General features: G+C 38.0%; 1 protein-coding gene and 1 pseudogene across 3 annotated transcripts in view; one reads left to right on the top strand and one right to left on the bottom strand.

Moving 5' to 3' along the window:
- The window catches only part of LOC141570044 (ankyrin repeat domain-containing protein 26-like), a 99,293-nt gene that overhangs the window by 27,163 nt on the left and 53,473 nt on the right, over positions 1–18,657 (top strand). Inside the window, exon 1 of one of the 3 annotated variants that reach the window (XM_088796202.1) lies at positions 2,970–3,059. The exons of the other annotated variants lie outside the window; for them this stretch is intronic. The gene's annotated coding sequence lies outside the window, so the exon portion shown is untranslated. Of the gene's footprint in view, positions 1–2,969; positions 3,060–18,657 lie in introns of those variants that run through there. 3 annotated transcript variants of the gene reach the window in all.
- Positions 16,111–18,603, bottom strand: LOC148759152 (patched domain-containing protein 3 pseudogene; annotated as a pseudogene).

Raw genomic sequence — 18,657 nt, 5'->3', positions numbered from 1 at the left:
GAATGCCATCTAAAGCCTGTAGGAGTGCCTTTGCACCAGGAGGGACGTGGAACCCGAAAGGATGTGGAGAAGAGTGAGAATGACAACCACAGGGTCTCCAAGAGACGCTTCTTGGGGGCTTGCTGGCCCCTGAAGAGGCTGACAGCAAGGGCTTCTCAGCCAGTGAAGAAAATGAGTCTGAAATCTGGATGAAAGGGGACTCTTGCTATGAAGTAACAAAGTAAAATCCATGAGATACATGAGCTAACGAAAGACTATGAACTGTAAAGGAACCAGGACATATTGTGTTCAAATATCTGTTTCCCATTTACAGCCTCTCCCACAGGTCCCGTTTCTGTTTCCCATTTACAGCCTCTCCTAAGGTCCCCACAGGGCAAATCACGCTAAAATAAAGAAATGGCTTCTGGGTGAAGATCAAATTCCCTGTGCTCCCAGGAAGACATGATATAAGGATGAAGAGAAGACTGTAAAACTCTTCCTCGAGACCTCAAAAGGGTTAAGGTGGGGCCTTAAATTCCTGGAAGGATCTACAGAGTATAAGAATTTTAAAGGCATGGTCCTGCAACAACTACAGGAAGCCCAAGAGCTTCTCTCAAAACGATTTATGACGGTGGCTTTTCTAATGGCACGAACCCCAATAACTCACACGCAACGCCAAGCTTTTAGGATGATCAAGTAGCAAACAACCAGCTTGTTACCTTGGACTAATAAAAACCAAGAGAGTGAAAACTAAGAGGAGGCCTATGGGTCTTAGGCATTCGCGTGGAGGAATGATGCTGAGGAAAGAGCTGCAAGCACAGGTCATTTCTTATGAAAAGCACAGAACAAAGAGCTCACAGGGCCCAGCAAAGGGCCATGGAGAAGCACTGGCAAGGTTACCACTGAGTCCTAATCCAAGAACGGACAGCACACATCAGGCTGTATTTCAGAATTGCTACGGACTAAGGTGCCTTCCACTTTCCATTTCTGCAGGGGAAACTTCAGCAGTCGAGCAGAATGTTGGGTGTGTGGGTGGTAGATAACTTGTCCCTTCCATTCTCATGTTTTCATATTGAAAGGAATTGTCCTCAAGGGGCTTTATCCTAGAAACCAAAAACCAGGCCCTTCATCCCCATTTGCACCAGACTCACATGGTAAAATCTTAGACTCGAACCTGAGCCTGATGCCTTAAACTTGAGACTTGTGGGGAGTATTGTGTAGGGATGAGTGTATTTTCCATGTGGGAGGAATATAAAGAATTGTGGACAGTGGATAGATCAAGCTGGTTTTTAAATGTGTCCGTAAATTTTGAAATATTCATTGCATAAAAACAGTCTAATATGGGTCAACATTAGTGCCTTGCTCCTAATGAACAGAATATGTTGAAAGAGATTCCGTGTGAATTCCAAGACTCCTTCACAAAGGGCAACACCGCTCCTGTTGGTTATGTCTCTGAGGATCTGAACCTTGGAACCCAGCCCCGTGTTGTGGGGGGCTCGGGCCACACTGCGAGCCGGCTGTTCAGGTGTGGGTGTCCCTGCTGTCTGCCCCAGCTAGAGTGCCGACCAACAGTAGGCACCAACAACCGGACACATTGCTGAACAGACTTTCAAATGATTCCAGCCACCAGCCACGGAGCTGCCCCAGTTGAAGCTGAGGGGAACAGAGACAGACGGCCCTGGCCACACTCTTCTTAAGTATGGATTTGTGAACCAAATAACTGTGGTTTATTTCAGCCACTCCATTGGGGAGTTAAGGAAAAAATAGACACAACTTCTGGATTATAAAAAGATATAATAAGCAACATAACTTATGCAGTATAAATTACAGACATATCTTCTTTTATTGCACTTTGCTGTAATGCGTTTTGCAACTATTATTATTATTATTATGTTTTACAAATTGAAAGCTTGTAATAATCATGCATAAAAAAATGCTATGCTTTAAAGGACACATTGAAAAACTAAAAAGCAAGCTAATGAAAGGGAGAAATATTTGAAAATCCTGTATGTGATAACTAATTTGTATCTAGGTTATACAAAGATTCTTACAATTCAGCAAGAAAAAGACTATCCAATTTTAATGGGCCATGGAACTGAATAATCAATTCTTCAAGGAAGATATATGAATGGATAATACGCCTGTGAGAAGATTGCTCAGGATCATTAGTCATCAGAAAAAAATAAATCAAAACCACAATATGGAGCAGAGAGTACACTAGTGGTTCCCTAGGGCTAGGAAGAGTGGGAAGGGCAGACTGGCACACAGTGAAAGCTAACAGGTACAAGGATACTTTCCAGGGTCATGAAAATGTTCTAAAACTGATTGTGATGACGACTGCATAAAGCTTTGAACACACTAAAAGCACTGCACTGGACAGTTTAAATGAGTGAACTGCATGCTATGTTCATTATATCTCAATCAAGCTGTTACGAATGAACAGAAGGAAGGAAGGGAGGAAGGAGGGGAGGAAGGGGAAGGAAGGAAGGAAGGAAGGAAGGAAGGAAGGAAGGAAGGAAGGAAGGAAGGAAGGAAGGAAGGAAGGAAAGAAGGAAGGAAGGAAAAAAGAAAGAAAGAAAGAAAGAAAGAAAGAAAGAAAGAAAGAAAGAAAGAAAGAAAGAAAGAAAGAAAGAAAGAAAGAAAGAAAGAAGAAAGAAGCTGATTTGGAGCCAGTGCTTTGGGGGTCATGCAACAGTGTCCTTCTTGGCTTTAGATAACTAGCCAGGGTTGAGATATAGGAGAGGTAACAGAATGCCCTTTTAAAGAAAAATTATATAGAAAAATAGCGGTCTTTTTCACTGCTTCTGTCTATGAAATTAAGGAAAAATCTATATCATACTGCTAAAAGCATTGAGTGGTTTATATTTCCCCAAATTAAGTGATTTTTGGGTTCCAAACGGATTATAAATTACCTTCTGTTTTAACCTATTTTTCTGAATAGGTTATTCAGAATATGAATATCCATTTCTGATTGATTGGGTTCTAAATCTCCAAAGACACTAACCTCTCCATTTTGATTGTCATGTAGCATCCTTGTATTCTGAAAGAGTGTCTTCAGTCTGCAGAATTGTAGAAAATGAGTAAGTCAAATTCTTTAAGACAAATATTTAATAATTATTTAAAGAGAGATTATGTCTATCATACAAAATAAACAAACCTATAAATTATGAACCTCTCCTATTTATTCCAGTATAATAGTTTGAGAGCATACTAATTAAATTGTATCTTAGGTAAGTAACATAAAACAATTGTGATACATATGACACAGACATCATATTGTAACGATGAAAGGTTCTTATAATTAAAGTATTATTAACATCCGCTTAAGATTGTTAGTATCAAACGTTACCCTATTATTAAATATCAGCTAAAGCAGAGATCAGTGTCAAAGGTGAAGAAGGAAAGTATAATATATGTGGGTGTTTCGAAAAGACAGAAAAATACCATTCGGAGCCTACTGACCACAGTCTACAGGAAGAAAAGAAATCATTCAAAATAGAAAGAGAAACCGGAAGGAAAAATCTGGTCAGAGTGGAAAGGAAAGGGGCAGGGCTTTAGAAGAAAGGACACTGGAGAGATAATGTGTAACAGTCTCTTCAAGTCTGTTTTAAGAAGAGATCTTTGCCAGCACAATTTAATAAAATGAGAAGAATCCAAAACAATGCAGAGAAAGACAGTGACAGGAGGGAAAAAAAACACTGAGGAGAATCAGAGAAAAACTTCATTCAGTTTGCAGCAAGGGCACGCCACGTGCGGGCTTCCCAGATGTTGGGAAACTTCCATTATTATCTGAGTGAGACGATTACTCATCTCATTCTTCTTTAAGTTATACATCTGGTTTGGTATGTATGACATGTTTTATAACTGAAAAAAGTAGAAAGAACATAGAAGCCAAATCAATAACACTTCTGATGATGTTAAACAAAACCACAGATAGGTTTTTAGACATTAAACTGTTAGAATGCCGAAGGGAAGAACACTATTAAAGAAGGAAAGATTACCAAAGAGAGCAAAGACATCTTGCAGAAATAAAGATTCAAGGGAGACCAGGAAGAGCGCAGTTGACAGTATATGCAAAAGACACTGTCATTACAGTTACAGGAATCATTAAAGAGCAGGTATAACATTTTGGCATTCACACAAGTTTGATTGTGCTGTGAGTTTCTGAAGTAAATTTTTAAGTAGGATAATGTGTTTAACTATGAAAATTACAGATATGAAATACATTTGTACTTAGGTTTTCATCAAGGAAGAGTTACAGTTAAATAGTAATTAATGGTTGACATGATCTGAAATATCAAAACCTTACCTGGTAACCTCTTTCTCTAATCCATCATTTGTCTTCTTTTGTTGATTCAAATCATATTGCAGAGATTCTGTTAACTTCTTATAGTACTCTAATTGTTTCTTTCCATCCTGAGACTTTGAAAAACATTTTTAAAGAAAGTTAGTTTTGAAAATCTAGAGATTCACTTTTCTTTCTCTAAAATATTATTCCTCATGAGTTCATTAGTAATATGTGTAGACAGGTGTATAAAATGTAGTTTATAAACCTGATGCCAGTAAGGACAGATTTCAAAAACAATGACTTTTCTTAAAACAGCTCAAATTGATTTTACAGTGTCATCATTGGTTTCCTGGAATTTAAATTGCCAAACTTTCTTAAAAACAGAGGTTTTCACATGTAAAAATACTAAGTGTTAAACCTGATTTAAATAGTGGCTTATTTACATTTCGGTTTGTAGAAATGCCTCCAGAGACATTTTCATCTACAGCTCAAGATTTTCCAGGGTTTATGGAATCACATTTTTCTACGATAATCACTGAAACTTCCCTGCAGTCCACCTTACATTATTGTGATCATCTGACATGAGCATCAGATGAAGACTCTCATTCTCTGTAAGCGTTCTTCCATAGGTTTCAATTTCTCCGTTTCTAGTAAATATTTTTCTCTTTAACTCAAGTTCATCTCCTCTATGTTATATGAAAACAAAACTGTTTCTTGATTCCTGTGACTTTTTCTGTCATCCTGTTTTTCTCCTTGGACTCTAACCCTCTTTAATGTGTGGCCTCATCCCCAGGTCCATATTTTCGCCACTTATTCTCTTCTTTTACAGAAGAATCTGACTTTCTGCCCTTATAACTGCGCTAAAACAGTTTTCAGGGTCATCTCTTTCTTTAGTCCTTATCCTGCTTTACTTCTTCGCAGCAACTGATGAGGATGCCCACACCCTTTCTGTGGTCTTCTCAGCCCAACTCTTTTCTAAACAGCAGCCCTGATAGTCAGTCCTTGACCCTTTTCTATTCCTCTTTTTAAATGCTCTCAGCTCCCTACATCCCAGTGCTTCAAACCACATTCCCTCATCTACAGTGGCAGCCCTCACCCCCTTACTGAGGTCTTCTGTACGTTCCTTTTTCCCCTCGAGTCCCTCATAGACAGCGCCCTCAACCACACACTCATAAACCATGACTTGCTATGGATCGGTTCATCTTGTACATTTTACGGGGATTCTTACCACTGTTACTGTGAGCGTAGCGTTATTTTCAGATCTTGGCAGCTCCTCACCCTTAGGATGCTGACCAGCATACTTTGTCCTGCTTTTCTCTCAGAATGCATAAGTTTTTCATAAGCTTCACATTGTCCGCTATTCGCCTTTCCATGTTTGTTTGCTCTTTTGAATAACTTCCTATTGCTTCGGACCTGACCTGACCTGACCTGACCTATGGAAGTGTTCTGAAATTCCTTTCACAACTACACCCCTTATCTTGTTGGAAGGCTTGTCAGCTGGAACTACCCTTTCTTCTCAGTCCAGATGCTTCCTCTCAACATTGTGTGAATCAAATATCTTAACCCCGGTAATATCTCACCTGGGGGGAATCCTGAGATGAGAGTCTTCTAGAGAAAGAGGGCTATTGATCGAATTCGTTGAAACCTGTCGTAATTAAACTTTTGATTTACACGGTAGAGCTTATGGTGGCTGATAATTCTGTCGTGATCCTAATTTCTTCCCCTAGGAATCTATAGTCCCTCATTATTTTGGTATAAGCTTAATCAGTTTTGGGTATGCTTACAAATTTTTCGCTTTTTTGACATTTAATATTATTTTACATTAATTTCATGTGTACAGCACAGTGGATAGAATTTACGTAATTTAAGAAAGTGATCCCCCTGACTCGTGCAGCACCCACTTGGCACTAGACATAGTTATTGTGACAGTATTAACTATATTCCCTATGCTTTACATTACATCCCCATGACTATTTAGGAACTACCAATTTGTACTTTTTAATCTCTCCCCTTTTAACCCACTTCACGAACCCCCTTCCAGCTGGCAAGCAACAAAATGTTCTCTGTATGTATGTTGCTTTCTTTTCTTTTTTTTTTTTTTTTTTAAATTTATTGTGGTGACAATTGCTAGTAAAATAACCTAAATTTCACGTGTACAATTCTGTATTATGTCATCTGTAAATCCCATTGTGCGTTCATCACCCAGAGTCAGTTCTCCTTCCATCACCATATATTTGATCCCCCTTACCCTCATCTCCCACACCCACCCCCCTTACCCTCTGGTAACCACTAAACTGTTGTCTGTGTCTATGAGTTTCTGTTTCTCATTTGTTTGTCTTGTTCTTTTGTTGTTTTTGGTTTATATACCACATATCAGTGACATCACATAGTTCTCTGCTTTTTCTGTCTGACTTATTTCGCTCAGCATTACACTCTCAAGATCCATCCATGTTGTCACAAATGTTCCTATATCATCTTTTCTTACCGTCGAATACTATTCCATTGTGTATATATACCACAACTTCGTTATCCATTCATCTATAGAAGGACATTTTGGTTGTTTCCATGTCTTGGCCACCGTAAACAAAGCTGCAATGAACATTGGGGCACACGTGTCTTTATCTATAAATGTTTTCAGATTTTTTGGGTAGATACCCAGGAGAGGAATTGCTGATTCATATGGCAATTCTATTCGTAATTTTTTGAGGAAACTCCACACTGCCTTCCACAGACTCAGAGCCCAACTAGTTCCAGCACAGAGGAGGTAGCCTTGGGTGCAGGACTGGCTGTGCTGGTGGTCGCCGCCCTTGCTCAGAGCCACCTGTCACAGCCCACCTCGCCCCTGTTCTCACCTATCTGGGTGGAACTCTGCAAGAGTAAAGAGAGCCGCGGAAATACACAGGCTGTGAAACTGGTGCAGGAAGAGCTCTGGAACTTCAGAAGCTCTCCACATCCCCCCATAGAAGTGGTGCCTTGTGACACAGGTGACCCAGGCGTCTCTGCACTTCCCACTGCTCTCCTTCCCCGCTCGTCCAATTTGCTCACCTTTGGACGATTTCAGTTGCACGTCTCTGGTCTTACCTGTCTTCTGTGCAGGGACAACTTTGTGGAATTATAGTTGTTCAATTTTTTTGTAAATTCCAGGTGAGATTTCAAGAGACTCACCTCACGCTGCCATTTTTATGATGTAATCTGAAGAATGTATTTTTGAGACTACTGATGGTTTTATCTTTGTTGTTGATTCTGAGTAATTCAAGGCTTCACATCCTAAGACTCTACTGCAGTACAGATGACATTTGATGGCAATAGAGGAGAAGCCCGCCTTCTAGAGAACCCCCCCATCACATGAGAAGACAGAACAGTGCTGAGAAAATATAACATTACAGCATGACAGAGAATAAAAGGCTGCAGTCAGAGGTAAAAATAAAACATTTTACCAACACCTACTGAAAAGCAAAAGAAAGACCTCTTCCTATCAACCTATTGCAGAAACCACTCCTGTAGATGCCTAGGAAGAGAAATAATAATTCATTAATTGTCATGAATAACTAAGGTAACAAGGGAGCTCAGAAAGAAAATGAAAGGTTTTCAGAAAATGAACTTAAGGACAGGGAAATATGTGACTTAAATGACAGAGAATTCAAGATTGCAATTCTTAAAAAACTCAACAAGATGCAAGAAAATACAGCCAGGTAGTTTAATGAACCCAGAAACACAATCAAAGAACAAACTGAACATTTCACCAAAGAGATTGAAATTTTAAAAAAGAACCAAATAGAATTGCTGGAGATTAAGAACTCAATTAAAAAAGAAAAAAAGAATGAAATAGTCAGCTTAGGTAGTAGAGTTGACCAGATGGAGGAAAGAATCAGTGACATCAAAGATAAAAATCTGGAAATGACACAGATGGAAGAAGAGGGAGACTTGAGAGTTAAAAAAAATGAAAGAACACTACAAGAACTTTCTGACTCCATCAGAAAGAGCAATATAAGAATAATGGGCATACCAGAAGGAGAAGGAGATGAAAGGGAGAAGGGAGCAGAGTGTATATTCAAACAAATAGTTGACGAGAACTTCACAAACTTGTGGAAAGAACTGGATCCGCGAATACAAGAAGCAAATAGAACACCTAATTACTTCAATCCCAACAGGGCTTCTCCAAAGCACACTGTATTGAAGCTGTCAAATATTAATGACAGAGAAACAATCCTTGGGGCAGCCAGGGAAATAAGACGGTAACCTACAATGGAAAGCCCATTAGGATATCATCAGATTTTTCAGCAGAAACTCTACAAGCCGAAAGGGAGTGGACTCAAATATTTAAACTATGGAAAGAGAAAAATTGTGAGCCAAGAATAATATATGCAGCAAAGATATCCTTCACATCTGAAGGAGGAATAAAGAACTTTCCACACATACAGAAGCGGAGGGAATTTTCTAACACACAACTGGCACTACAAGAAATACTGACGGAGTGGGCCACCAGTTGGCTCAGTGGTTAGAGCGCGGTGCTCATAACACCAAGGTCACCGGTTAGAGTCCCACATGGATCAGTGAGCTGCGTCCTCCACAACTAGATTGAAAACAACGACTTGACTTGGAGCTGAGCTGCACCCCCCACACTATATTGAAAAACAATGACTTGACATGGAGCTGATGGGTCCTGGAAAAAAACGCGTTCCCCCAATATTCCCCAATAAAAACAAACAAGCAAAAACAACAAAAAGAAATACTGAAGGAGGCTGTTCAACCTGAAAGAAAAAAGCAAAAGAATACAAAACCATGAGTAGTATTACGAACAGACAGAAGCAAAAAATGGCAACCCCTACACCAAATAGAACACTATATCCTTAAACACAATACACAGTGTAAAGAAGGAAAAAGACAACCACAAACACTTAAAAAAAGAGGAAAAAGATAACTTGCTACTGCAGTGCAGAAATCAACTCACAGCTGAAATAGGGAAAATTTGTGACAACAAAAACATAAAAGGGGAGAGAGTAAAGGTCTGAACTGACACAAGGGAATGGAGAAAGTAAGCATGCTGAAGAAAATGGAACACTAAATATGAAACTTTCTTTTAAATAAACTGAATAGTAACCACTCAAAAAAAAAAATATCCAGAACTGAAATATATAACATCAAAAAAGGAGAAATAGAAGGGAATGTCATAGAATACCACCACACTGCAATAACAGACAGCAACAAAAAGGCAAAGAAACAATGGAGACACCATCCCACCAAGAAACCAGAGATAGAATGACAGGATATTCTCATATATCAATAATCACCCTAAATGTAAATAGACTGAACTCACTAATGAAAAAGTGCAGAGTGCAGATTGAATCAAAAAAATTAAACTCACCATATGCTGCCTCCGAGAGACACATCTCAGCTACAAGGACAAACATAGACTCAAAACGAAAGGGTGGAAGTTGGCGTCCCAAGGAAATGATATCCAGAGAGATGCAGGTGGAGCCATACTGATATCAGATGAAACAGACTTCAAAGTGAAAAAGATAACAAGAGACAAAGATAGACATTTCATAATGATTAAAGGAACTATACAACAAGAAGACATAACAGTCATCAATATTTATGCCCCCAATCAGGGAGCACCGAAATATACCAAGCAATTAGTAACAGAACTGACGGGAGAAATTGAGCAAAACACAATTATAGTAGTGGACCTAAATACATCATTGACAGCTTTGGATAGATCATCGAAACAGAAAATAAATAACGAAAGAGCAGCCTAAATGTTACACTAGATGACATGGACATAATTGACAATTATAGAGCACTTCATCCTAGAACATCAAACTATACATCCTTTTGTAGTATACATGAAACATTCTCAAGGATAGACCATGTATTGAATGTAAAAGTAGCCTCAGCAAATTTAAGAAGATTAAAATTATCCCAAGCATATTCTCTGATCACAAGGCTTTGGAATTGGATATCAAATGCAAAAAGAAAGCAGAAAAAAACACAAATATGTGGAGATTAAACAACACACTTTTAAAGAACTACTGGGTCAAAGAAGAAATAAGAGGAGGGATCAAAAGATACATAGAGGGTCGGCCCAGTGTCTCATGCGCTTAGAGCTCCATGCTCCTAACTCCAAAGGCTGCTAGTTCGATTCCCACATGGGCCAGTGGGCTCTCAACCACAAGGTTGCCAGTTAAATTCCTCAAGTCCCGCAAGGGATGGTGGGCTCCGCCCCCTGCAACTAAGATTGAACATGACAACGTGAGCTGAGTTGCATCCTGAATGGCTCAGTTGGTTGGAGCGCGGGCTCTCTACCACAAGGTTGCCAGTTCGATACCTCGACTCCCGCAAGGGATGGTGGGCAGCACCACCTGCAAGTAAAATTCAACACGGCACCTTGAGCTTAGCTGCCACTGAGTTCCGGGATGGCTCAACTGGTTGCAGAAAATCCTCTCAACCACAAGGTTGCTGGTTTCAACCTCTGCAAGGGATGGTGGGCTGTGTCACCTGCAACTAGCAACGGCAACTGGACCTGGAGCTGACCTGCGCCCTCCACAACTAAGACTGAAAGGACAACAACTTGACTTGGAAAAAAGTCCTGGAAGTACACAGTGTTTCCCAATAAAATGTCCTGTTCCCTTCCCCAATAAAATCTTAAAAAAAAAAAAAAAAAAAAAAAAGGATACATAGAAACAACGACTATGAAAATATATCCTACCAAAATTTTTAGGATGCAGCGAAAGCAGTTTTAAGAGGAAATTTATATCATTACAGGCCTATCTCAAGAAAAACCCAGATAAATAACCTCGTGTTACACCTTAAAGAGCTAGAAAAGAAGAACAAATGAAACCCAAAGTCAGCAGAAGGAAGGAAATAATAAAAATCAGAGCAGAACTAAATGAAATAGAGAACAAAAAGACAATAGAAAAAATTAATACAACAAAGAGCTGCTTCTGTGAAAAGATAAATAAAATTGACAAACCCTTGGGTAGACTCACTAAGATAAAAAGAGAAAAGAAATGAATAAAATCAGAAAAGAAAGAGGGAAGTTACCACGGGTGCCACAGAAATACAAAGGATCGTCCAAGAATAGTATGAAGGGCTATATGCTACGAAATTCAATAACCTAGAAGAAATGGACATGTTCTTGGAAACATAAAGCCTTCCTAGGCTGAATCATGAAGAACTAGAAAATTTGAATAGAATGATCAACATAAGGAAATTGAACCGGTCATCTGAAATCTTCCAAACAGCAAAAGTCTGGGACCAGATGGCTTCGCTAGTGAATTCTACCAGATATTCAAAGAGGATTTAATACCTGTCTACTCAAGGTCTTCCAAAAATATTTAAGAAGAGACAGTACTCCCTGACTCATTTCATGACTCCAACATGACCTTGATACCAAAGCCTGGTAAGGACAACACAAAAAAAGAAAACTACAGACCAATATCTCTGATGAATACAGATGCAGAAATCCTAAACAAAATTCTAGCAAATCGAATGCAACAATGTATTAAAAAGATAATACATCACAACCAAGTGGGGTTCATCCCAGTGGCACAAGGATGGTTCAACATATGCAGATCGATTAATGTGATACACCATATACAAAATAAAGGACAAAAATCATATGATTATATCAGTAGATGCAGAAAAAGCATTTGACAAGATACAATCTCCATTTATGATTAAAACACTTAATAAAATGGGTATAGAAGGAGAACACCTTAACATAATAAAGACCATAGATGACAGACCCTCAGCTAATATCATAATTAATGGTGAAAAACCAAAGCCCTTTGCTCTATGTTCAGGAACACGACAGGGCTGTCCCCTATCACCTCTGCTTTTCAACATAGTATTGGAAATTCTCGCCAGAGCAATCAGGCAAGAGAAAGAAATAAAAAGCATCCAAATTGGCAATCAAGAAGTTTAATTGTCACTTTTTGCAGAAGACATATTGCTATATATGGAAAACCCTTAAGACTCCCCCTAAAAGCTATTAGAAACAAACGAATACAGTAAAGTTGCTGGCTACAAAATCAAAGTACAAAAGTCCATTGCATTCCTATATACTAACAATGCAATCTCAGAAAACAAAAGTTAAACAAATAAAGGAAATAATTTTTTTTTTGTAATTGCAACCAGAAGAATAAAATACCTAGGAATAAACTTTCTCAAGGATGTGAAAGACTTATGTACTGAAAACCATAGCACGTTTTTTAAAGAAATTCAAGAAGGCAAAAAGAAATGGAAAGACATTCCGTGTTTGTGGATTGGAAGAATCAACCTAGTTAAAATGGCCATATTACCCAAAACAATATAGAGATTTAATGCAATCCCCATCGAAATCCCAATGGCATTTTTTAAAGAAATAGAACAAAAAATCATCAGATTTACATAGAACCACAAAAGACCCCAAATAGCCACAGCAATTCTAAGGAAAAAGAACAATGCTGGAGATATCACATTCCCTGACTTCAGCTTGTACTACAGGGCAACAATAATCAAAACAGTGTGATACTGGCAGAAAAGCAGAAACACAGACCAGTGGAATAGAATGGAGAACCCAGAAATAAACCCACATAAATATGGATAGATTATTTTTGATAAAGAAATCCAAAACATACAATGGAGAAAAGACAGCCTCTTCAGCAAATGGTGCTGGGAGAATTGGAAAGCCTCACGAAAAAGGATGAAACTGGACTGCTATCTGTCACCGTGTACCAAAATTAACTCAAAATGCATCAAAGACCTAAACATAAGACGTGAAACAATACAATGCATAGAAGAAAACATAACTTACTTAAGTACTAAACTTAAGGACCAGAGGTTCAAAGAACATTTTATGCATTTGACCTCAAAGGCAAGGGAAGTAAAAGCTAAAATAAATGAATGGGACTCTATCAAACTAAAAAGCTTCTGCACAGCAAAAGAAACCATCCACAAAATAAAGAGGCAGCTAACCGAAAGGGAGGAGATTTTTGCAAACAACGCCTCGGATAAGGGGCTAATATGCAAAATATGTAAGGAACTCATACAACTCAACAACAACAACAACAAACCACAAACAATCCAATTAAAAAATGGGCAGAAGCCCTGAATAGACATTTCTCCAAATAGGACATACATGGCAAATAGACATATGAAAAAATGCTCAACATCACTAATCATCAGAGAAATGCAAATAAATACCACAATGAGATATCACCTCACACCAGTCAGAATGGCGATCATCAACAAGACAAATAATAACAAGTGTTAGAGAGGCTGTGGAGAAAAAGGAACCCTTATACACTGTTGGTGGGAATGCAGACTGGTGCAGCCGCTATGGAAGGCAGTGTGGAGGTTCCTCAACAAATTACGAATAGAATTGCCATATGACCCAGCAATCCCTCTCCTGGGTATCTACCCAGAAAATCTGAAAACATTTGTCCGTAAAGATATATGTACTCCGATGTTCGTTGCAGCTTTATTTACAATGGCCAAGACATGGAAAAAATCAAAGTGTCCTTCGATAGATGATTGGGTAAAGAAGATGCGGTCTATATACATAATGGATTACTACTCTGCCATGAGGAAAAATGAAATACTGCCATTTATGACACTATGGATGGATTTTGAGAATATCATGTTAAGAGAAATAAGTCAGACAGAGAAAGTCGAGACCCATATGACTTTACACACATGTGGGATGTAAAACTGAAAGCAACAAAGGAACAAGACAAACAAACAAAGAAACAAAACTCACAGACACAGACAACAGTTTAGTGGTTACCAGAGGGTAAGGGGTGAGGGAGGTAGTAGATGAGGGTAAAGGGGATCAAATATATGGTGATGGAAGGAGAACTGACTCTGGGTGGTGAACACACAATGTGATATATAGATGATGTGGTACAGAATTGTACACCTGAAATCTACGTAATTTTACGAACAATTGTCACCCTAATAAACTTTAATTAAAAAAAATACATTCTTTACTATCATCGACTTTGCCACACGACATCTGCACTTGATTTTATACTATTTCTTCTATGACTGCTTCATGTCTTTCCTCCATAAAATGACTAGCAGTCACCTCTTAAAAGTCTCTTAACTCCCCCACTAAACACCTCATAATTTTGAAAGAAGTTTTAGGAATATCATGTTGTGTTATTTAGGTCTCAGTCAATTAATGCCTTCCCAAATAAGACTGCAAGAAACACATCTTACAAAAATAAATTCTCATGTCATCAGCCTTTTACTGAACTACAAATGTTTTATGGTCATTTGAATTGTGTTCCAAGAAGAAATGATTCCCAGGTTAAGGACAAGTCACCTCTCCCAGTGTAAAATTTAGTGAGATAATGTCTACAATTCTTTCAACCAAAAAATGCCTTATTCAATAGTGTTATGTTGCAATCCTATGTCTCTTCCTACAAAATAAGAACAAAGTAAGAACATACTAAAAAACAACAACACCAACAACAAAAACTTGCTGGAATCAATGATACTGAGTTGGGTAGAAGTACTTTCCTTTCGATACAAGGCTTGTTTGGTAAGACGAGGTGAGTAGATGTGGTGTTTTTAAAACATGTCTACAAACTTTTTGACACTTCTCCAATGAAATTCCCTCTCCTTAAATATGTGCTGGTCTTAGTAAGTAACTGGTTTCTAGTGAATAGAATAAAAGAATTAAAGAAGACATACATAAACGGAGAAATAAACCATGTTCACAGATTGGAAGATTTCATATTGTTCAAGAAAACTGTTTCCCCAAATTGACCTGTAGATTCACTATACCCAAATCATGATCCCAAAAGGCTTCTATCGATAAATTGGCAAGTGATTTTAAAATGAATATCTAATTGCAAATAACCTAGAGTAAGCAAAAGCAATTTGGAAAGGACGAAAAATATTGGACAACTTATGCAGCCTAATTTCAAGAAACCATACAGCTTCAGTAATCAAGGCAGTGTGGTACTGGTTTTTATAGACAAGCAGATCAACGATAAAAATTAAGCCATAGGTAAATTGTCAACTGGCTCTTTGACAGAGGAACCAAGTGAACCCTATTAATTAGTGAAAGGACAGTCTTTTCACTAATGATGCTGGGACAGCTAGATAACTATTATGGAAAGAAAATTAATCTCTATCCATACTTCCCACCAAACACAGATCTATGGATCAAATGTAAAGTAAAAACCATTAGCTTTGAGAAGAATACAGAGGTAATTTTTTTTCATAATCTAGGAATAGGCAAAATTTTCTTAGGGCACAGAAAGCACTATCAAACACAAAGAAGAAAAAGAAATAAAAGAAGAAGATAAATTGGATTTCAAAACTTTAAAACTTGAGTTCATCAAAATACACCGTGAAGCAAATGCATAGCAAAGAGCCAGAATGGGAGAGAAATAAATTGAAATTTTACATGATAATGCATGTGGGAAGGTACAATGAAAATAATATTTCATTTGTACTATCACATGTAAAATACTTGAGTTCCAGGTATAAACATCGAAAGAAGAAATAGAAGGAAAAGAATAACTGGAAAGTTATACTTTTTACTTGATTCTATAGATCATAATAAAAGTGACACTTCCTAATTTAGTAAAGGTATTTTAATGTAAGACTAATTTTTCTCAGGATATTTTAAATAACATTTTAAAATGGGATTTTTCAAGTGAAGAAAACATGCCTTTGTTTTTAGTTTACTGACTATTCTTTGTTTTTTTAATTATCTATTTTTTTTCCATTACAGTTGATATTCAATATTATTTATGTCAGTTTCAGGCATACAGCATAATGGTTACACATTTATATAATTTATGCAGTGATCCCCCTGTTACCCTATTCATAATTATGCGTTTTTATCAGAATGAATTGGAGGCAATCAGGAATTCTATACTTGGTCTTTGATTTGCTAGTTGATATTCAAACAAACCTTCAAAAAAAAAAAAAAAAGAGGCTAAAAATACTGGAATAAAAATTCGGCCACAAGCAACCCCAAATACCATAACAAGAAACAACATCTTCAAAAGGTCCTGCAGTCCTATGCTTTAGCTGCTGATAAAGCACTCACCCGGATTACTAGGAAAGTAGCACTTTGTAACAGTGGGTGGCCTAGCACACACAACACTCACTTCCTATGGTTCACCGAGGGCTTCACATTGTAGACTAACGCATAGGAACTGTGTGCAGAAAAATGGAAAGAGAATCTTGTATAAATGGCAAGATTAATCATGGGTATGGAAACAAGACGGACGCTCCAGAATGCCATGGAATTGGTTACTCCCACAATCACAGAAGCAATGGCAAAGTTACCCACAAGGAACACAGTGGAGGAGGAATTAACACTCAGGAAACAAGGGACATAGCTGTTGATGTGACAATGACATTTCGAATAGTGTTGTCTATTACTGCAGTATACTGATCAAAATACATGAATGCCAGTTTATACACCATTAAGGGAAATTCACACTTTTCGGCCAAGCCTTGTTAACTGCAATAGCGGTATCTTCTTTTGAGTTGAAAAAGAAATACCTGTGGTCTGAACGAAGGCCCGGGAAGAAATGATTTCATGTGATGATGAAATAGTAATATCATACGTACGAAATTGGAAAGTCTGTTTCTAAAAGCATTCTTGTCACGTACATCTTGTCTGTTATCTTCCATATAGTGCACATATTCTCATAACCAAAACTCTGCAAGAATTTTATCTACATAGTCTTTGTTTTCCAAATCGGCCAGACGTTTGTCCACTCTTTGTCCTAGCATGTTTATGCCAGTAGTCAAGAGTTTCTGTAACAATAACCATAACCCTGGGACCATAACTTCATCAAGAGTAAAATATTGTGTGATGTAGGAATCGTCACTTGTCAAATTTTGAAGGTCTAAAGCTTCCTCCACTTGGAAACAGCCATATATACTACCTGGCAGGTAAAAGTGTATAGAAGCACTACCCAAAACCTGGACTCAGTGCTTGTGAGCAAAGGGCCAAAATAGTCTCCTAGAGCCTCAGAAATAGTCTTGCTCTGCTGTAATCCATTTCTGAAAACTCAGAAAAACACAATAGCAAAAATTGGATTCTTTCCTTCTGAAATGACAGACCGGGAAGACAGTAGATACTTTTCTACTGGATGGCAAGCTTACATAGTTATTACGTTTACTAGGTCACTAGTTTACTAGTTCATAGCATTTTAGGTTCAAATGTATATGCAACTTAAAAGCAGAAAAACATCATATTAGTCTTACCGTGTTATAATGTAAGGGTTTCATCCCAAGAAAGTTGTCAAAGTTAGTACTGATTTATCCTTGATTTTCAGCTATAATCTCCCAAGATTTATTTCTAAGGGTTTCTATTTTTTCTTTAATTTGATTATTTCACTTGATGTAAGGATTTTGCTCAGAATATCTAATGATGTCCAAGTTTAATAATTGTATTACGTTTATATGATCTATGCTTCTCGGTGTTGGTAAATGCCACACAATTTTATAAGGACAAAAATATGATTAAATACACAAACATTGGCAAAATCATTGGCCAGATGAATGTTGTGACACTGCCAAAAATGAACTGTCAGTAGCAGTGTGGTTATTCATGATCTGATTAACTTTGGAAAGACAGTTGAAGGATTTAAATGACAAATTTAAGGTGGGTTGCAAAAAAAGTATACGAAAATCAAAGGGCAGCTGTAATAATACTGGTACAGTTGTAACAGACTGACAAGTGAACACGCTGCCAACTAAAAGAATGGAAAGAGAGATCTTTTCTGGCCATTCCAGATGGCATAAATTGGTGAAATCTCATGTCAAAAGGAACAAATCAATAGATGTCTGTGTTCACAGGCCTTATTCAAGAAGCACATAAATACAAATTATACTTTAACTTTCTAAAGTAGCTTTCTAGTCTAAGGTAATTATTTTTCTAAAGATGTTTCATAGATTAAGAGGTTCAAAATAGAACATTTGAAAAGACAAAAGGGTTATCTTTGGAAACCAAACTCTTAAGTGCTTTTCCATTTTATTGCTAGAAATCAATAGATTTCACACTTTTACAGTACATAAGTTTTTTCTTTTTTCTCATTTACGTTTTTTGCTTCTCCTAAGTTCTCTGCCTCTTACATATCTGGTTTTCTAATTCAGGAAATGAAATTTCCTGTTTCATTTTCCCCACGTGACCCAGCAAAAGACTGGGCCAAAGCCCAGCAGGGTCTGAAGGGAACCCAGCGCTGCCTCCAAGTGCCTCTGAGATGTGAGACGCCTGGGCCTTGCCCGTGAGCTCTGGGTGCCCTTGCACCTTAGGCTTCTGTGCACCTGCCAGTGACATCAGCTCTGACCTGGCCCGGTTGCTCGGTTACAGGCATTCTGGGCCGAGAGGTTCCAAACCGCCTCACTGTCCTGCTGGGATCTGGTGGGAG

Source organism: Rhinolophus sinicus, chromosome 1 (genome assembly GCF_057876585.1).
Source record: "Rhinolophus sinicus isolate RSI-liver-muscle chromosome 1, RSI-T2T, whole genome shotgun sequence".
Lineage (NCBI taxonomy): Eukaryota > Metazoa > Chordata > Mammalia > Chiroptera > Rhinolophidae > Rhinolophus > Rhinolophus sinicus.
This window is presented reverse-complemented; position numbering and strand designations above follow the sequence as displayed.